We start from the raw sequence: 19,948 nt of genomic DNA, 5'->3' as shown, positions 1-19,948 counted from the left end.
TCATGGAATCTACTGACCTGTAAAGAAAACACTGTACATTACATATCACACCCAAGGGGTGATGAACTAAAAATGATGAGACATTTTGTCTGAGCCTTATTCTTGATCATTTAATACTTTCAATCTAAGGCGAATTCTTACCAGTAATTATTCGAACCCAGCTGCCATAGGAACCATTGTGACCCTATTCCCACCTTGCAGGGAACACTGTGGTCCTATGTTGAATCTGGGTATTTGATTCTAAAGAATGCACCACCCATGCTACCATATGCCTCATCATGAAATGAGCACTTTCTGTCAACTGCTCCACGGTTCCTGAGATGCAACAATTGAAAGAGCTGACATCACAATACTAGACCAAAGAACTCCAGAACTGCATAAGCAGCATATTTGTGTGCCCCAAAGCACTATCACGTTACTGAAATACGATGATTAAAAACAAAAAAGCATTTTTGTAAGTACAGATATGATGTATAATTTAGGCATGATCTCTCTGACCATAGAGTACCATACTTTGCCATTCCTTCCAAACATGTCTCTGGCCAATTTTCCACCAGAAAACCATTTCCAAGCACACAGAGAAACAACAGAGAAGCATGACATAAATACATGCATTTGTCTGTACATATATAAACAAACTATCTAACTTTGAGTGGGGACCAAGTACCACAGTCAAAACAGATGAACATTCTGGGGAGAACTCTCTATGTAAGGACAATAATTCCCAGGGGAAACAGACGATGCATTGTCAGAAATGGCTGGAAGATAGAGGAGGGAAGACATGAATCTATTGGCCCTGGGATATAGGGTAAGATACAGCTTAGAAAGGTAGGATTTAGAGCAAAATGTCTCAAAGAACTTTATAAATTCTAAAAGTAAATTGACCTTTAGATCCCATCAGGGCGATGTTGTGCAGCTTAAATATTACAAGGCTCCTTCCCTCTCTCTTTGAGACAACTTTGGTCTCCCTTGCCTTTTTCACTCCTTAATGCCATACCAAATCCATGTGGCCATTAACCCTGAACAGTTGAGAAATTACTTCTTTTGCAATAGTTTGAAATTTGCTGATGTTATAAAGTTTTCATTATACATGTTAAGGTGTTTGCCACCCGTATCACTGGCTTGTGCTAAAAAATGAATTTCAACATCTGATGTTTTCATTTTAAAAAATAATGCCCTGGATCTAAAATAATGAAAACCAAAAAGCCCAAAGTTTTATTTTTAAAACTATGGGAAGGGTATTAGTCGTCTTTCCCATGAATGACTCTAAGGATGCTTTCCTTTCATTGACGGTGGGCACGTCTGAGGAGTTGCTACAGATTACCCTCTGCGGAGAGGCAAACCACTGGGTGAATGATGAGGAGACTAAATGCAACTACTGGGGCATATTGTGCCACTTAAAAAACCACCCCAAGACTTAATGTCTTTAAATCACTGAAGATTTGTTATTTCCTATAATTCTGAGAGTTAACTGGGCAGCTCATAGTGGGCCAGGGCAGACGGGGCTGAATGATGTTGGAAGGCCTCACTGACATCTCTGATGACTGACTCTACATTAATTAGAGGGATGGTGGTAACTTGGTTATGTATCTCTCATCATCCAGAAGGCCAGCACAAGCTAATTCACATGGTTGGTGGGCTCAGTGCTTCCCCAAACAGCATGAAGATAAACTCCAAAGTGTAAATGTAAGCACTTTTCAAGACTCTGCTTGTGTCTCATTTGCTAAGAACCCTTTGGTCAAAGCAAGACATGTGGCCAATCCAGAATCAAGGGGTAGAGAAATAGACTCTGCCTCTTGATATAAGTTGCATTGTTAAAGGCATGCATACAGGAAAGAGAAGAGTTTGGGGTCCTTTTGCAATTTACCACAGGAACCACAGAGGAAGGATGACTTGTGAAACTAACCTTTTTCTAGGTACCCTACAGAAAGCCAGTGTCCAAAAATTGTTTTAGAAGACTTTTTGTGGTTTCTTGGTACCAGGAATTTCCCTAGAATTAGAAAGAGAATTTCCTGGCATGATTCAAGGACATATTACAAGTCATTATCATTCCAAAAAGAAACTTTGATGCGTAGATGAATACAAAGCCTAATGGAAGATAATGGAACTTCCTGGGTGGAGAAGGGATGCGGTAACTAGTTGGAGACTAGCGATTCCTGACTGTAGTCATTCCATCTGGTGTTACTTGCCCTAAATTGCAAATCCATCTAGCCTAAATAGTGGCTTGAGATATTTCAAAAAGATCTAAATACAAAGACTCAATATTAAAATAAACAAACAAAACAGTACTAAAGTAATATGTTTATTTGGTCACAGTAGCTAAACTTGCTATTAACATATCACAGTGAATTCTAGGATAGATTTTTGACCTGTTTCAGATTCTGTATTCTATAAATTTTAAAAGACTACTTAAATAGTAGTTTCTTAACCATTAACAATATAATTTGTGGTTAATGGCAATTTCTTTACCATTAACAATATAATGTTATATTCATTTACCCTCAATAATATAATTCATAGTTTTAAACCTCAGACCAATATCTTGTTTTTCTATTGTTCAAAGGATAGTCTTTATGAGCTCAGGACTTCCTTGGATTGATGACAGAGGATGAACAGCACATTCTACAATGAAACAAAGTGTTCCTTCAACATCACCACATTCATAATGAAAGCCAGTCAAGTTTGAAAATATTTTCTTTCCCTTCAATCAGGTATTACTGGATTCACTACTTTATGAATCTATTCTCACCTGGTCTACTTTCCTTCTAATTTTTAAAGAAATAATTAGACTAACAATACTTCCTAGTCCTGGAACTTGAAAGAACATTAACACTTTAAAAAATGTAATTAACCTCTAGTTCAGGGATATTTGCAACGTTTATCTCATTTGTCAACTCGAATAATTTAGTAGTTGCTGCCAGAATACTATATTGAGAAGGATTCTGAGGTCATGTCTGGTCTCAGGAGACCAGAATGCAGTGATTGATTAGTAATGTCTGCTATGCAAACTAGTAGAAAGACAATGTAAGTGCCATTTACCTGCTAATCTTGCTCTAGATTAAATTTGTCATTTTAAAGCCTGAGGAACAGACAGCAAAAGGGACTCATCCAAGGTCTCACAAAACTCAATGATAAAAATAGTCCAATCTAAAAACCTATCTTGACTTCCAAGCCAAGATTTATTCGGAGTAGACATCTGTCGTTTTTCAGCTGACCATAATCCACTTTGCACTATTGTTATCAGTTCCTCACTGTGTGCCAACATAGTCGGAAAACAATTCCCAGTGCTTGTTCCCATCTCAAACCACAGAAGCTGGGGCCTTCCTCTACCGCTCTTGGCTGTACCACAGGACAGGCCAATGAGCTAGGCTTTGTTGATAAGGCCTTTGTTCTGGGACTCTGAATCTTGGATGGAGAACACAAAGAATGAGGAAGTTGGATGATTCTAACCATCGCAACAGCCCATGGATCAGACAGTTGCTGCAATGTGACTTTCACTGCACTTCCTGCAGCCTGGCCTGCCAAGCTCCATTTTCTAAGCTTGAGGATACCAGCCAATTGTTAATTATGAGCATCCCTGCTATTTTCCCAGTGCATCTCCTTTTAGTTAAGGCCAGAGATGGTTTCTATTGCTTCAAACCAGGAATCTTGACTGATGCTTTATTCAGCTCTTGTCATGAGCAAGTATTAGTGATGGAATGCTCTCCTCAGTCAAGTCATATATTTACGTGTATAACCTCTGAAATTGAATAAAATTCCATTTTTTCAATGTGTTCCATTGGAGAAAATGGAAGATATGGTTATTGGATGATTAAAAATATCTACAACCATGTCATCTCAGTTGGTGGGACCAGTGCAATTATTCCATGACATTGATCTTCAGATCTCATCAATATTATCTTATTTATTCAACAATAATCATGAAAAAAAGCAAAAATTAAGTAACTGAATTGAAACAAAGACTTTCTACATTTAATGAGAGCTGCTTGGAGAAAATTCCCTCACTTTTCTCTACTCTATTTTCAGAATATATCACATCTGTTAACTGTTGGTTGTAAAGAATATGTATTTCTAAGATTAAAGGCTGGTTTATAGATCTCTGTTCACATAAGTTATAGCAAACTCATAAAAGTCTTGCTATGTACAAATTCTGTGCTAACGCATTTTTGGCAAATATTCTACTCCTAAGCCCTGGTTTACCTATCTGCTGTCAATGAGAAAGGGTAAGAGGACGTGTTGTCCTGGAAACTGATAATGTACTTCCATCACATTGGTATCTCTTTGAGGCCAACTCATAGAGTATATAATATTCTTCTTGGCTATTTACATTAAGACTCCATTTAAAAAAAATTTCCTTTAGCCTTTCTGTCTTCATTTATGAAAAATGCTACATTAAGAAATTTCTACTTGCTTTTCCTTCTTGTCTCATATAGAGATTCATGTGTAATCTTCAAAGCAGTCTAAAAAGAATGGCACAAGCAGTCAAAATATTTACATATTTCTCTGTAAAATATTTCATAGAAAGATTTAACAGGCATAAGTAAGCTATGACAAGCATGTTCACTTATCTGAATAAAAATACTTTGAGCCGATTTCTTGGCACTGAGAGGAAAGCTGGTTAAGTGACATCTCCCGTTGTGGAATGCAATGATTAAACCAACGAGCTCTGTTTACCTTCTCTAGGAAGGTCAGTTTGATATAGAGTTGTTTTCAGTAATGATCAATGTACTGTACCTGAAATTAAAGAATCTGTCACTAATATCAGTAAGTAAAGTAAAGATAAACATTGAAGTTAAAACAAAAACTACAGGAGAATAAATAGAGGGAAATAAAGCAAAAGCAATAAATCATCACCAATCATAAAATAAGCAAAAAATAAAATTGTATGAGAGTATAGTAATATATATGAATAATTTCACATAAAACTGAGAAAACAAGGAGTGCTCAAACATTAAGAAATCTTACATTTGAAGGTGATAACTTGGGTAACTCAACACAGGGTTTTATGCAATGATTTTTCTATAGACGAAGTGGAGTTTTTTTCCTCTTCATGAACTGTGAGAGAAGTGTGACTGGAGAATGCTACCATGATCTCTTGCAGGATCTTTCTTCAATAAAGAGAAGAATGAACGGTGGTACTTATTGATCGCAAGAGATAAATGCCCAAGCTCACAAACCCCTGCTTATTTCCCAGAGGAGCAAGATCTAGTTTCACAAGCTATGGAGAAAGCTTCTAGATTGTCCTATGCTGAAGTCACCAGCATCTAATAGCAGAGAGCATGCTGAAGGGTGTAAAATGATAAATACTGGGCATCCGGAAGACCACATTCCAGCCCAAATTCCTAACCCATCATGGTGACCTGAAATTCACCTCCACCTCCCACTCTTCTTTACCTGGCAATTGAAGAAAATTCCTTTCCTTCAACATGATTTCAAAAGCGGAATGAATCAAAAGTTGATAGCCTTTGCAAAGTACCCTATTTTGGCAAGGAGTGGTGACTTGGAATCAAAATGCTGGATCCACTTCCTATTATGCCAGAAAGAACGGGCTGCCACAACCTCCTCCCCCACTCAAGACTATCATAATATATTGCTTATTGGTGAGAAGCCTCCTTGTTAGCAGCTCTGATCACAGAGGTTTCATTCTAATCTATCTTAAATTGCTCAGCTTGGAAATGCATAGGCAATAATTCTTGTCTAGCAGGATTTCAATAGTCTCAGAAATTCTACCTTTGGAAAATATTCAAACCAAGACATCCATTCACATTCTTCACCACCTTATCCTCATTTGCACAGACTAAGATATCACATCGGGTCTCTTAGAAGATGAAGTTCTGGTTGTTTAGCATCTAGGGTTGAGTCTCTGCCAGTAAATAAATAAATAAATAAATAAATAAATAAATAAATAAATAAATAAATAAAACATGGTCAAGTGAGGTAGGGTTTCCATCCTAACCCAACTGCTTGGGATTTAAAAGCTGACAATCTGCTCCGTCCAAAATGATTCTCAAAGGAGCTGATGGCAGTTGTCAATTTTTGTCTTGCATTTAATTTGTTTTTGGAGGCTTTCTTTAAGCCAAATGGAGTTGCCTCAATCTTTAAAAATATAAATGTGTTTTCTCCCTGAGTTCAGAGATATGTTAAATGTTTTGAATTTTTTTAATAAAAGAGGAGATTAAAAAGCAATGTGCAAATATTGAACTGCGGGCTGGATTTTTGAAAAACTAAGAGAGAAGAGACAATCATATTTCCCTGCACTTTCCCTATCTATACTCCCCCATTCTGCCCCAGACTATCCTGGGCTGTAAAAGAGATTTGACCATCAGGAGATGTCTCAACTCTTTGTTGAAACAAGATAAAATATTTGTATAAAAAAAAACTCCTTATCTATCAATTTGAAAGGCAGCGTGTGTATAGGATCCATTTAGAAGATGGAGCATGGACTTTGAAGTCCGAGAGATCAGGGCTGTAGTCCCAGCTTCAGTAAGTCATAGCTGTGCTATTTAATTGTCTGAGCCTCTTTCTTCATCAATACAATGGGATTAATAACAACATATACTGCATGAGTTTGTTGTAAATATTAAATGAGATGTCAAATGTACAGTGCTTACTAGTTGTTTGGAGAAGGCATTTACAAAGTATTAGTTTTATTAGATAGCTAAATAGGCTGGTAACTGTTCCCACAAGCCTGTGCCAGGATGCACACCCACCTTCCAATCCCCTGGGTCCCTAGGCTTCGTTTACTTCATCTCCCCTGGACTGCTGTCCTCCAAAAAGCGGTAAACTCATTTATTCTTTTGACATTTACTGCCAGACCCCTGGGTACCAGGCACTGTGACATGTGCCCTGAAGGCAAAAAGAGCCCGCTGTACTGTAGTTCCTGTCCTCAAATAGCTACCTTTCAGGTGTGTATGTGAGATGGGGCCGGCGGGAGGCGGGGAGTTGACAGCATTTATAATGTGTGCAAAGATGATCATGATAGAGAGGCATAGGAGCTATGAATCTGCCTTCTTTGGGGTGGGGTGGAGGAGGTAGCTAACTTTACGAAGAAAACTTTGGCTGAGGTGAATATGATTTCAGAGTTAATTCCCAGGCTGGGAAGCAGCAACATACAAAGACAGTGGCCTCCTGCAAGAACAAGGGGGTGGATGCGGTTGGAGTTCAGGGATGGTTCAAGAGAGGAGAAGTAAGCATACAGTTGGGGTACCTCCTGGAATTACTGAATTCTAAAGCTAGAATGAACTTCATGGAAAATAATAATAAAGGCGGTATCAGTGTTTGTTATATGCCAGGACATTTTACATATTAACTCCTTTAATGCTTAGAAGCAGTCTATGATCTAAATATTATTATGATCCTCATTTTAGAGAAGAGAAAACCTGAGGTATTCAAAGGTTGAGCAATCTTCCTAAGGATATCCCATCCCTTAAGGAGCAGAGCTGAGACTCAAACCCAGTTGTTCTGGGTCCCGAGCCAGAGTCTCACCCACAATGGTATTCTGCCACTTTGTTTTTGTGTTTTCAGTTAAGGTAGCTTGTGACCAAGACAAATGATTGGAGCCCTTGGCAAGTGAGTGACCTCCTGCTACAGTGGCCTTATCAGCACTACCCTGACAGGCTGCCACCAGGGAAACAAAATTACCTAACTGCCTAGCCATCTAGAGTTAAAAGTAACATTAAATCCTGGTGGCTAAAATTAGCCCACAGAGTGTGCTCATGATGGTTATGGAGAAAAGACAGGAAATCAAGCCAAAAATACAAACCAATGAAGAAACAAGGTGTGGAGGATTTGGCGGAACTTCACGCTGTGTATCAGTGACCCCTTAGAATCAAACATTCCTTGCACGGGCACCGCACTGGTATGTGTCTATAAAATGGGGGAAATTCCTTCCTCATAATGCTGTGAGGATCCAGTGTCATGCAATGTGTTAGCCTTAGACAGAGACAGTAAAAAATGACTGTTAGTTTATTTCCTTCCTTTTTTCTTTTTTCCATGTCTTTCCATTCTTTAATTCTTTCCTTCCCTCCTCTTTGTTCCTTTCCTTTCTTTCCTTCCTTCTTCTCTTCCTTCTTAATTTCCTTACTCTTCTTCTTTCTTCCAAATTACCATCTAGTAACCCTTCCACTTCCCTGAATCATTTTTTGTCATCATCTAGTTATAAAACTTTACTGACAAAAAATAAAAAGAAATATACCAATTCTGAGAACTGCTGATGATTATTCACAAGACTACAAGATGACTAAGATAAAATTATGATGATCTAATGTCATTTAAAAAGTTCAGAATCCTGGTCAGCATTGAGCTACATCCATTCATGGTGTCCACTATGAAATATATTAGACTCTCAAGATATCACTTATTTATAATATTGTACCCCTGCCCTACCACTCAAGGTCAACTGTCTGTTAACTGATGTAATAAAATCATCATTGAAAGAAGAATTTCAACAGTGTTACAATCAAAGATTTCATAGTTGAAAGGCATCATGACAGGAATGCATTCCCAAACCTTAGATTAACCAAGTAGTGAGTCTGAGTTCAAAAAAATATACAGTCATTCTGAGAGGTCTTCTCTTTACCTTAAATTGATACATGCATTTTATGCAGGGAGAAAATGCTTTTATGATATACCATCCTCCTAGTTACATACATACTTAATGATCCATGAATATGTATTATATCCATCTTTTCATTTATATACACACACAATATCAGTAGCAAGTATTTTTACAACACTAATCTTTACAAGTTTGAAAGTCATGATTCCAAAAGAAGTCATAATTCACCTAATTTTTTTCACATTCTATCCATTAGCTATTTGTCTTATGAGTGAAAGTACGAAGCGAGTAAGTAATGTATTCATATGCTATCTCCTTGGGTGTATAAAGGTTAAGAGAAATTGATTACAAACAAATGAGATCTGTGACAAAGGCAGAGGAGTAAGGTGCCCAGCCCCCCCAAATTAATCAGCATATAAATTAATCTTGCTTCCAAACAAAAAGTGGAACAGGAAACATTGTCATCAATAATCTACTATGCCAAGACATTCTCCAGGTCGAATACTAATGCGTATAAGCAAATAGTAGCTAGATAAGTAATACAAATCCTTAAAAAGTTAAAAGTAAAAGTCTGAACATTTTCTAGTCTGTAAACTATACATGTTTTAAATATTATTATTATTACCAACAGCAGTGCTGTCAGTAATGGGTCACCATTTATAGAGCACTTACAAAGTGCCCCATACTGTGCAAAGAACATTCCATATTGTTTTTCTAGTTTTCACATTCACCTTGCAAGGTAAGTATTATTACCTTCATCTTATATCCAACAACTGAATCTCAGAGACTTTGTGTTTTACACATAAAGCTGCGAACTTATGTCTCTCTGATTTCCAAGGCTAGCCATATTCCACAATGTAGAGAAAGACTGAAAATATTTTTCAAAATCATATGATTTTGGTGACAAAGTCCGTTTTTATAATCCTGGTGCTCAATGACCGACTGTTACCTTCAGTTTATTTCAGAAGTTATACATACTATTTTTTAGAAAAGTTCCATATTGTCTTTTAACTACCTAGTTTGACCTGTTCTAGAAATCACCTTCTATAAAAGGATCTAGACAAGGGAAGGCTGGAGATGATCACCTGAGGTGAAAACAGTTTCTAGGGGGAGGAACTTTCCTGAGGAGGAAAGATTCTTTGACGGTGACCTCACCCCATTTCACTTCACACACAGAGTGTTTTCCCCAGTCCCTCATATTCTTCCTCTCAGACTGCACCTCAGTGCTCTTCTGTTAAGGACAAGAATACATGGAAATCTTATCATTTCAAGCCCAACAAACATGTATAATTATAAAATTTTCTGAGGAAAAAAAAAGTAGCCATTCATGGCTAGTAATTTTTAAACAGACTATCATGCATTAGGGATTCATAGGAAATTTGCAGTTTTGAAATATTGACAGTAAAACTGCATATGCTATGACTGAGAAAGAAAAGGAAGAAATTAAATATTTGTGTGACTATGAATAAACTATCTAAATCAGTTAAAATCATATTTTGTAAATTTCCAGTTGCAAGGTTATTCAAAACATCCTTGAATAATATCTTTAAAAAATGTTAAATAGCTAAAACCTCAAATAACCTAAATGTCCAACACAATACATTATGGTATCTATCCATGTCATGCTGTATGATGTAGCCACCTGTATGGTAATGCTGAGCTGTGTTTATAAGCAAGAAACAGATGGGCATTAAGTCATTAAATGGGAAAGTAAGATTAGAAAAATATTAAACATAGTATGAGCCCATTTAAAAAAGCATATTAAAGATCATACTTTTTTCATTAAGGTAACATTACTTTTATAAGTTTTGGATGTATGAATTGTTTTGATAGTTTTCTTAGTCATAATGTATTGTATTTACATATTAAAGGGGACAGTTAACATGTAATTTATGTTAAGATAGATCTAAGGGACATTTCATAAAATTCAGTAGCCACTCTTAATACAAACTATTTTAAGAATTGAAGAGTAATTACCTAGATATGGTGGCAAATTTTTACCATAGTGAAACAAGCAATGAACCTTATATTAACTATTAAAATGCCAAGGTCACTCTCATTAAAACAAGGGGAATAGTGGAATGACCAACATCCCAAGTATACAGCATTGCAAATAAGCCAATGCAATAATAAAACCAATTAGCTGTATAATTCTTGTAAACAAAAAGACAAACATCTCTAGTTGCATGATTTTATAGTTGAAATAAACACTACAAAATGTATAATAAATACTAGAAAAATCTGATGAGCTAACTGGATAAAAGAAAACTATTTTATATTATTTTTCTTTATTCTAACAACCATTGAAATATGTGTACTTCAAAAATATTTATATTTCAAATATATATATATATAAAGCCTTGTTGGCAATAGTGGTAACACTGTAACGCCTCTTGTAATAAATTTTAAAAGGTAAAGTTATTAAATATTTTCAATAGTCATAAATAAATGACCTGAATAAATAGAAAGACTCAATGACGTCTGTACTCTATTCCTGAATTATAAGACAATATTATAAAAATATAAATATTCCCTTAAGTTAAAATACATTAATATTAATCAATACATATTAAGATTAAATTAAGAAACCCAAAAATTACATTCAAATCCCCCCTTCCCAACAGCTGACAGACTCTGAAACTACATTTATATAATATTTACATATAATATATAAATATATTATATATTAATATTTATGTGGTATGATATGATATTATACATAGGGCGAGGTCTAAGTAACCCAAAATAAAACAGAAATTGAGAAGCTTAATTTAATGTGATTCCATTAAGAATTCAAAACTTTAAAAAGAAAATGGAGAAATTATTTTAAAATACATACAGAAAAAATAAATATGTAATAAACTCTAAGAAACATTTTGTTATAGAGATGAGAGTAAATACCCTATCACATATAAAATTTACTCTTCTACTTGTTGAAATCAAATCAGTATGTCATTAGCATAAGCAAGGACCGAAAACAAAGTGAAAGAACAGGAGACAGTTAAAAAATAGTCACATAAATCCAAGTATTTGTGGAAAGAAAACCATAATTTGTTTAATCAATGATCTTAGTATAAATAGCTATACATCTTAAAATGAAAGAATTAAATCTCAACTTTGCAGCACAAAATATTAAATTTCAGAAGGATTAAAATATAAATGTAAAAAAGCAAAAGAATTGTAGTAAATTTAGGGAGATGTTTATATAACATAAAAGGTAAGGGAACTTTTCATCAGACAATAAATCCAGACGCCATAAAAAGCAACATCAATAGATAACTGCATGAAAATCAAAATTTGAATAGAAAGATCATTGAAGCAAAGTTAAAATAAAAATAATAGACTATAAGAATTTTTTTTAAAAAGTCTTAACATTCCTTTCTTCACAAAGAGTTCCTATAAATCAATATTAATGAGATAATATTTAATGTAAAAAGAATATAAATTTAAAAAACACACACATAAAGATAGGCAAATGGCCAATAAACTTCAGAAATATGTTCAGATCAAGGGTAAACTGAAAATATCATCAAATCAACATTGACATTCTATCATTAACCCACTTCAGTCCATTAAAATTTTTAAATGTTAATCACATTTTCTTCTGGAGGGGCTGTGGGAAAGCAGTAATTAAATATATTTCTAGTTGGAGAAAGAAAGCACTGTGCAAAGTAACACAGCAGCATCTAATAACATTTAAAACATGCACCTTGACTCAAAATTTCTATTTTGGCAAAGCTATGCAACAAATAAAAGCATGTGATTGTTATTACAATCAGATACTATGACATGTGATAACTGTAAGGTATGTCCACAAATATTAGTTTTTACAATAATTACGTTATTTTAATAGAAGTAGTCAAGTTTTAGTAAAGAAAAATACTTAAAGATGGTGCTTAAGCAGACAGAAGTTTGAGTTCAGGGCTGCCAAGAGAGATATGATAGATTTTTAAGAGAAGAAGCCTGGAGAGTGGAGAAGTTCAGAGAAGAAACCCAAAAATCTACATTAAAATCCTCCTTTCCCAACTGCTGACTGACTCCTAAACTGCATAAGTATATGAAAATAACATATATTATAAATACCCATGAATAATATGTAAATTCTATTATATAGAGAATGAAAGTCCAAATAACCTGGAATTGAGAGGCTTAAGAATGACTCTCAGCAGCCACATGGTACCAAGAAGACAGAAATTAAAGTTAATCCTTGCCAAAATAAAGAGGCATTTGCAAAAATGTTTGAATTTCTCAATCGTTACCTCAGAAGGGTGCCATCCTAGGATTAAGTGCTATACTCTATGTAAGGGCAAAATTTAAACAGACCTATGTTGACAAAGCCAAAAACCAAGTCTGACCAGGACTCTAGTGATCTGCCAGTTACCCATGGACCTGACAGAAAAATCTTCACCTGCTTTAGATAAATGTCCATCACAAGAGCCCCTACAATGTTTCACCCATCAAGTCAAAAGTATGAGGCATGGAACAACAAAAAGCAAAACCCACAAACAAACAAAAAACCAGAATCAAATGACTGAAAGTTTAAAAAAAAATAGGCAATAGAAATAGACCCACAGATGATTCAGATATTACAGTTATCTGACAGGGACTTTCAAATAACTATGATCAACACACCCAGAGAAGTAGAAGAAAATGAGAACAAAGTAGAAGAAAATTTGAACAAAGTAGGAGAAAAAGGAAAGAATTTTAAAAGAGAATTGTAATTTATAAAAAGTAACCAAGTGAACATTCTGAAACTGGAAAATAGGAAATTAAAGATCATAAGTAGCAAGTTCAGAATTAATGTGTTAAATCTACAAATAATTATTTTTATTGCTACAAGGACATTATTATGGGGATTATTTTTTATTGAAGTGTAGTCGATTGAAGTGTTGTGTTAGTTTCTAGCATATAGCACAGTGATTCAATTATACATATGTGTGTGTGTGTATATATAGATATATAGATATATAGATATATCTATATATATTCCTTTTCATAGTCTTCATTATAGGCTATTACAAGGTATAGAATATAGTTCCCTGTGCTATACAGTTAGACCTTGTTGTTTATTTCTTTTAGTAGTTAGTACCTGCAAATTCCAAACTCCCAATTTATCCCTCCCCACTCTCTTTCCTCCCTGGTTAAGTTTGTTTTCTATGTCTATGAGTCTCTTTCTGTTGAAATCTGCAAGTAATTATTGAGCAACTACTCCAGTCACTGCTATAAGAGAAAGGGTTACGGTTGAATGAAGGAGGTAAAAGAAAATGACATATAAAATATGAAGAAAGGCCATCCTGGCTAAAAGAATAAAAGATGTAAAGAGAGTGGTGATTTGTCTGCTGAAGGAAAAATAAGGAGTTAAGTGTGGTTGTAATAGTGGGAGATGAGATTATTAACTACAAGGGCTGTGGCTTTTACTCTGAGTGAAATGAGATGGTATTACAGGGCTTTCAGTGTAACAGTGACACTATCTGACGTACATCTTAACGTTCTGCATTTGAGATTAGACTGTAGGAGTTAAGAGCAAATGTGGGTAGAATACTTTGGAATCTATTGGTATAATTCAAACAAGAGATGATGGTGATTAAACCAAGATGGTAGCAGTGAAGAAAATGAGAAATATTTATATTCTGGGTATATTTTTAATCAAGGGCCAACAAGGGATATCAGATAGCAGAGACTTATGGGTGACTCCAAATTTTTTGCCTGATTAAACTGAAGGAAAGGAGTTACCATTGAATAAAACGGAGGAAAAAGAAACAAAACTGAGTATAGAAGGTTTAAGGGTAGAGGAAGATCAGGAGTTGGATTTTGGAAATGGAGAGTAGAAGATAACCATTAGACATCTAAGTATAGATGTCAATGGCCAAGTAAAGAGTTAGGTACATGAAACAGAAATCTGGGGGCAATGTCCAGACAGGATCCAAATGCTAGGAATCTGGGAGCTATTGACATACAAATTATATTCAAAATAATGAGACTGGATGAGATTTCCAAGGTGTAGTAAGCAGAGACATGTGAAAGATTTGAAATTATTATTCCCTGAAAATGAAGAATAAAACAAGGATAGAATATATGTATGTGGAAAGTAAAATGGTTTGCTGTTAGAAGCGTCTTTTTATTGTCACATTCTTTTTTTGCTGTGAGCTACCACAAGATCTTGTATATACTGAAAAATTGTGCTCTACACTGGAACTTGACACGACATTGTAAAGTGACTATTACTCAATAGAAAATGTTAAAAAAAGAAGTGTCCTTTTAGATACCTTCTCTCATTTTATCTGATAATACAGGACCACCTAGATATACTTTTAATACTGAGTGGTCTTTTAGCATAGGTTCATCTTTGCAGGATTCTTGTGAATCAACTTGTTATTTGACACCTGGTAAGTAAAGAGGGAAATAAAAATCACACATTTATTCTGCCTTTCCTATCAATCTTTACCATGTAGTAACCAAATGGGAAGTAAGAGGAAAGTTTTCCTTACTAAAAGTATTCCAACTAATAATACAGAAGAAAAAGGGATTTGGAATATCACTATTTGACATCCCCCTAATTATAAGCAGATCTAGGCATTAAGAATCCACGACTACCAAACTTTAAAAAGAGAAAGAAAATGACAACATGGGCCTCCTGATCCAGGCAAAAAAAAAAAAAAAAAAAAAAAGTAAATCTAACCTAAATCTTATCAAACTATGAAGTCCACATGCCAAGTCCCAGGAAATTTAAAAGTCTGAGAGAGAAGTTGATTGTTCAGAGACGAGGAAGGAAAATGGGGTTCATCTGAAATGACCTGAGCAATGCTGATAAAGAAGGTAGCATGTGAGTTAGACTCTGAATGGTAATGATGATTTCAAAAAGAGAAGGAATTTAAAGGGGTTTTTCATGTTGAAGGAACAGGCTGAGCTGGGGCAGGCAGAGCGTGATGTATCTGTGAGATGTCAGTTGTCTACGTGGCTGAGAAAGCAGTTTAGCAGAATAGTTGAAACCTTGCTAGAAAGTAAGGTTGGAAGCGTGTGTATGTATGGGGGTTCCTAATCTGTACTTTCTAAATTTCCAAAAGCGACCAAGGAATTGTTATGTAATTATATTTCTATACTTACATAAATTCAAGTTTTAAAATGTGATTAAATAGAGTTTTGAGCCAACTACTGGAAGACTTCAAAAGCCATGATCAAGTTGTGTTAGTTTTCCCTGCCACCAGTCCTGGTTGTGCAGCTAAAGAGACACTTAGCTGCAATTCTGTTCCATTAAATGTTGATGCTATGGGTGTCACTAGTCATAAATTTTAGAAAAAAAAAGTAGCTTTTTCAGGAACCTAAAATCATTACCGTTAGTGAAATGTGCAATTTGAAGCCTAGTTTAAGAAATACAAAATTCCTGCTTTATCCTCAGGGAAGTCTTCCAAGCATATTTAATATTGACACCAATACATTTTTTAAATACTTGGTGAATGTAAACAGAGTCAATACAGTTTGATATAAGCTCCGATTAAGACAGATATTAAAGTTATAGCTTGATTTCCAAACTGCTCTTCATCCTGCAGATTAAGAATGACTTAAAATCCGATGATTGATAGAACATGGCTGGCTAGTCAAACGGAAGGAAGAGACAAATGTGGGAGAGAGGATGAAAATGCAAGGAGTGATCAGCTAAGAAGAGGGATGCTTTAAAAGACTTGAGATTTACAGGGACTTGAGAAAAACACAGGTCTCTTAGTCTGGTTGCTGGCGGAGGGAGGCCAAGGTAGGGTTCAGGGAGCCAAAGCAGGTCTGCTTAGTCTGTTACCCAAATTGGCTAAGAGCAGACACACTTCAAGGGGTATGAACAATTTTTAGTCGAAAAATGGAACTAAGATCTGTTCAAAGAAATGGTGACTGACTCAAGAGCAGTGTTTAAATCAAGAGATCTGGGTCCAAGGAGATGTAAACTAGATGGAGGGAAAGGATAGGGACATCAAAAGGAGACAAAAGAGATCATGACCACTTTTGAGGAGAGCATAGATGCCAAAAACTTACTGGGTTTTTCTACAGGGAAAGTAGTTCTGCTGATACAAAGGGGAAATATCAGAATAAACCCTTGTATTTGCCATTAATATGTTCTATCTTAGGAAAATCCGCCCCAATTTTGTGTTTTCTCAAACTTTCTGACGCTTATCAATCAATACAAACTTAATGCCAAGTAATTAATATTCATCTATGTTTCTCCATGCCTATGTTATTTGTATAATGTGAAATTATTCTTGGACATTTGCAGTGTCTTTCTTGTTGAGGGCACCATAACATTCATTCATCCAACAAACATTAATTGGGTATGTACTCTTTGTAAGCTCTGTTGTTACTGTTGGATGTGTAGAGGTGAATAAAGCAGACTTGACCTCTGCTTTTATGGAACACATTCCAGTTGAGAGATGTGAACATTAAATAATTAAGATGGTAACAAATTCAGGGTAGAGACTTGGAATCATTGGATGTGATGGTGACTGCATGGCTACTTCAGGTTAGGGTGGTCAGGAAAGATCTTTGAAAAGGTGGCATTCAAGCTGCATCTTGAATTATAAGAAACAGCTAGCTAAATGAGTGTGATTCAGTGTCTAGATGAAAGACAGGGAGTTAAACAAAACATAGGTTTTGTGATCTGATACCTTGGAAAATGTTTGGGAAAAACCACAGGTGTTTGAGTCAAATCTCATGTATACCTTGAGCCTCTCTTTTCAGAAGTGTCTCTAAAAGCAAAATGCCCAGAGGGAGATTTTTAAAAGTTCGGAATCTCCTCTAACAGAGACATATCAAGCAAGAACAACTACTAACTTGAAAAGAAAATGTAGACTTCTGCAGAGCAGAAGAGGTGCAGCCATCCTGTTTTTATTGTATAAGCTGAGCTTCCTGGGTGAATTTGATACTTGCTAACATCCCCCGCATGCCTGAATGAAATAATGAGACATGTAGGAGATGAAGGTACAAATCCAATTTCCCTTTTGCAACAAGACAGAGTCAGTAAGTCTTTGCCGCTTTCTTCATTTGAAAACTCATCCATATTTTACCTTCCTTCACAAACAATGTTTAGATAAATCCAGTGAATAATGGGGTTGAAAGGAAATTTTAAAGGTCATCTTGTGTGTACCCCTTGCTTCAGGCGAGACTGCATTCATGCCCACCCAAGAAGCTGTCTTCTCTTCTGTCAGGTTTTGTTTTGGATAATGTTTATTTCTTCCAGGGGGGAGTTGGGGTAGGGAGGAGAGTAATGAAGAGCATGTTTGCCTTAAAAGCACAGGCAGAGTTATTTTTAATGTAGGAGTCCTCCCCTCCCTTTAATGCCAGGGGCAGAGTATTCTCCAAATGCCTTATACACTTTACTTGCAGCTCTAAATGTATTTGTGCAAATCTCATGAATCATCAAGGCTTTTGAAAATATTTATAGGGAGAGAAACTCTACCCTTTTCATTAGAGTGAGTAAAACTCACATTTGTATCTCGCTATTGTTTAAGGAGAACAATGGATGGGTGGATGAAAGAGAATGTCAGCTGGATCAACAAACAGCTGTTCCAACAGAAGTCCTGCTATCCTATACAGCAGAGCAGTATTAATTGCTGCCTTCCCCGGAGTCTTTTAAGGATGCTCAGCCAACACACAGTACCCTATTGAACTAAAGTCAAAAGTTAGGGCTGGAACAAGACTTTCATCATGGTGACGCCTCATCTCCAGAGAGAGAGCCCTGAAAGCCTTATCTGATCTCCCGAGAAGACTCCACCACCTTCCAAGGCAAGATAGTCTAGTGTCCTCTTCAGATGACGTAATTGAAACTTCTGCTGTTGTAGCATAACAGAGCGGCCTCATGCCCAGGCTTTGATGGAAGAAGTGACTCCCATTTCGTGCATAAATATATACCCCTTATACTATTTATAGGCGCTTGGAATATTGTTTTTTTCTAGGCCAAAGAAATCAAATTTCTTCTGAAGGCACTGTAGTATTGGATAAAGGTTATAGCAATTGGACTCAGTTCTGGATGAGAATCCTGGCTCCACCACTGTCCCATTGGATGAGTAACTTACTGTGACACCCAGTTTACTCAGCTTTCTCAAAGGGTTGTTGTCAGAATCAAGTGTGACAATGAGTAAATCATCTATAACAACATGCCTAATACATATTAGGTGCCAACTTTTATCACTGCCTACCTACCTTTTTCCTTTATCAATGGATGTTTTTCTAGTTTTTAGTTGTTGTTTAAGTCATAGACTTTAGACAGAGGTTCAGTCATCTAAGAGCCATAAATGATAACTGTATACTTCATTACCAATTCACAGATGTTTTACTTAATTAACAATAAAGTATGAATATTATGAATTCCTGTTTTGCTGATGATCCCAAATGACCCACAAATTCTTTTCTGCAATCTTCTTAAAGCTTGCCCTGTGTAATATATATTCAGAGATGATTTTTCTTTTCTTTACATAGTAATTACAAATAGTATTATATCACATGCTCACATTGCTCAAATTCCTAAGATATTTAATATAAAATATATATATAAGTATATGTATATTTTATATATAAAATATATTTATATACATAAAATATAAATCCTTTTCTTTTGGAGTCAGGTAAAATATTATTGCCCTAACAATATTGCTGGTCACCACTCTGTTATCCAGAATATAAAAAAATAGTAAATAGGGCCATTGTAAATACCTATTTTGGGGGTAGAACACAATATATTTTGTGGACACTATGCCTAAAAATGTGCTTTTAGATCAAGTTTTCTTCTACTTATGAGTCATGCCACTTTTTTTTGACTCACCTATAATGTGCCAGGCACTGTGGCAAGAAATTTGAAATGACATATACTTGTAGACTTCAATTTAAAGAGGAAGAAAAAGCTGCAAGCTTGTAAGTTATAACACCACTTGGCAGATGTACAAGCAACGTGCCAAGAAGCCGTTGAGATGGGATACTTGAGGTAGTGTAGACGCAACACAGTACAACAGATTGACCAGCCACGAGATTCTAGGCTGTCAATCCATATTTGTAGTTCTCAGTCTCCTCATTTGCAAAGTGAAGATTATTATTATTATTATTTTTATCAGGGAAGTTCTAGCACTGAGGTTTCGGGGTCTGTTACAGAGTTCTTTTCTTTCCAGAGATCCCAGATCCCTGATAATAGCAGGGAATTCTAGACAGCTATCACAAAATCAAGTGTTTTGATCCAAGATCATCTGAGTCTTTAGTGTTTGACCTTAGGATAAAGTGCAAACTTAACAGCTTTCCACCACCCTCCTCTGTGTTTCTCTCCTGCCTCATGATTCACCACCTTCCTCCAATGAGGAAGGAGGCAAAAGCATTTCAATCAGAGAAAGAACATATGCAAGTAAAATCTCAGAGACATGAAAAATT

At 35.6% G+C, this 19,948-nt stretch overlaps 1 long non-coding RNA gene across 2 annotated transcripts; it reads left to right on the top strand.

Annotated features, from left to right (window-relative positions):
- Positions 1-266: 266 nt before the first annotated feature.
- LOC140698754 (uncharacterized) lies at positions 267-18,458 on the top strand. Of its 2 annotated transcripts, none has more exons than XR_012076648.1 (4): positions 267-454; positions 2,564-2,711; positions 6,815-6,905; positions 18,046-18,458. It is a non-coding gene; the product is annotated as an uncharacterized lncRNA (long non-coding RNA). The 2 variants fall into 2 exon arrangements; XR_012076647.1 differs by lacking the exon at positions 267-454 and adding an exon at positions 739-808.
- Positions 18,459-19,948: the final 1,490 nt, after the last annotated feature.

This window comes from Vicugna pacos, chromosome 10 (assembly GCF_048564905.1).
Source record: "Vicugna pacos chromosome 10, VicPac4, whole genome shotgun sequence".
Lineage (NCBI taxonomy): Eukaryota > Metazoa > Chordata > Mammalia > Artiodactyla > Camelidae > Vicugna > Vicugna pacos.
This window is presented reverse-complemented; position numbering and strand designations above follow the sequence as displayed.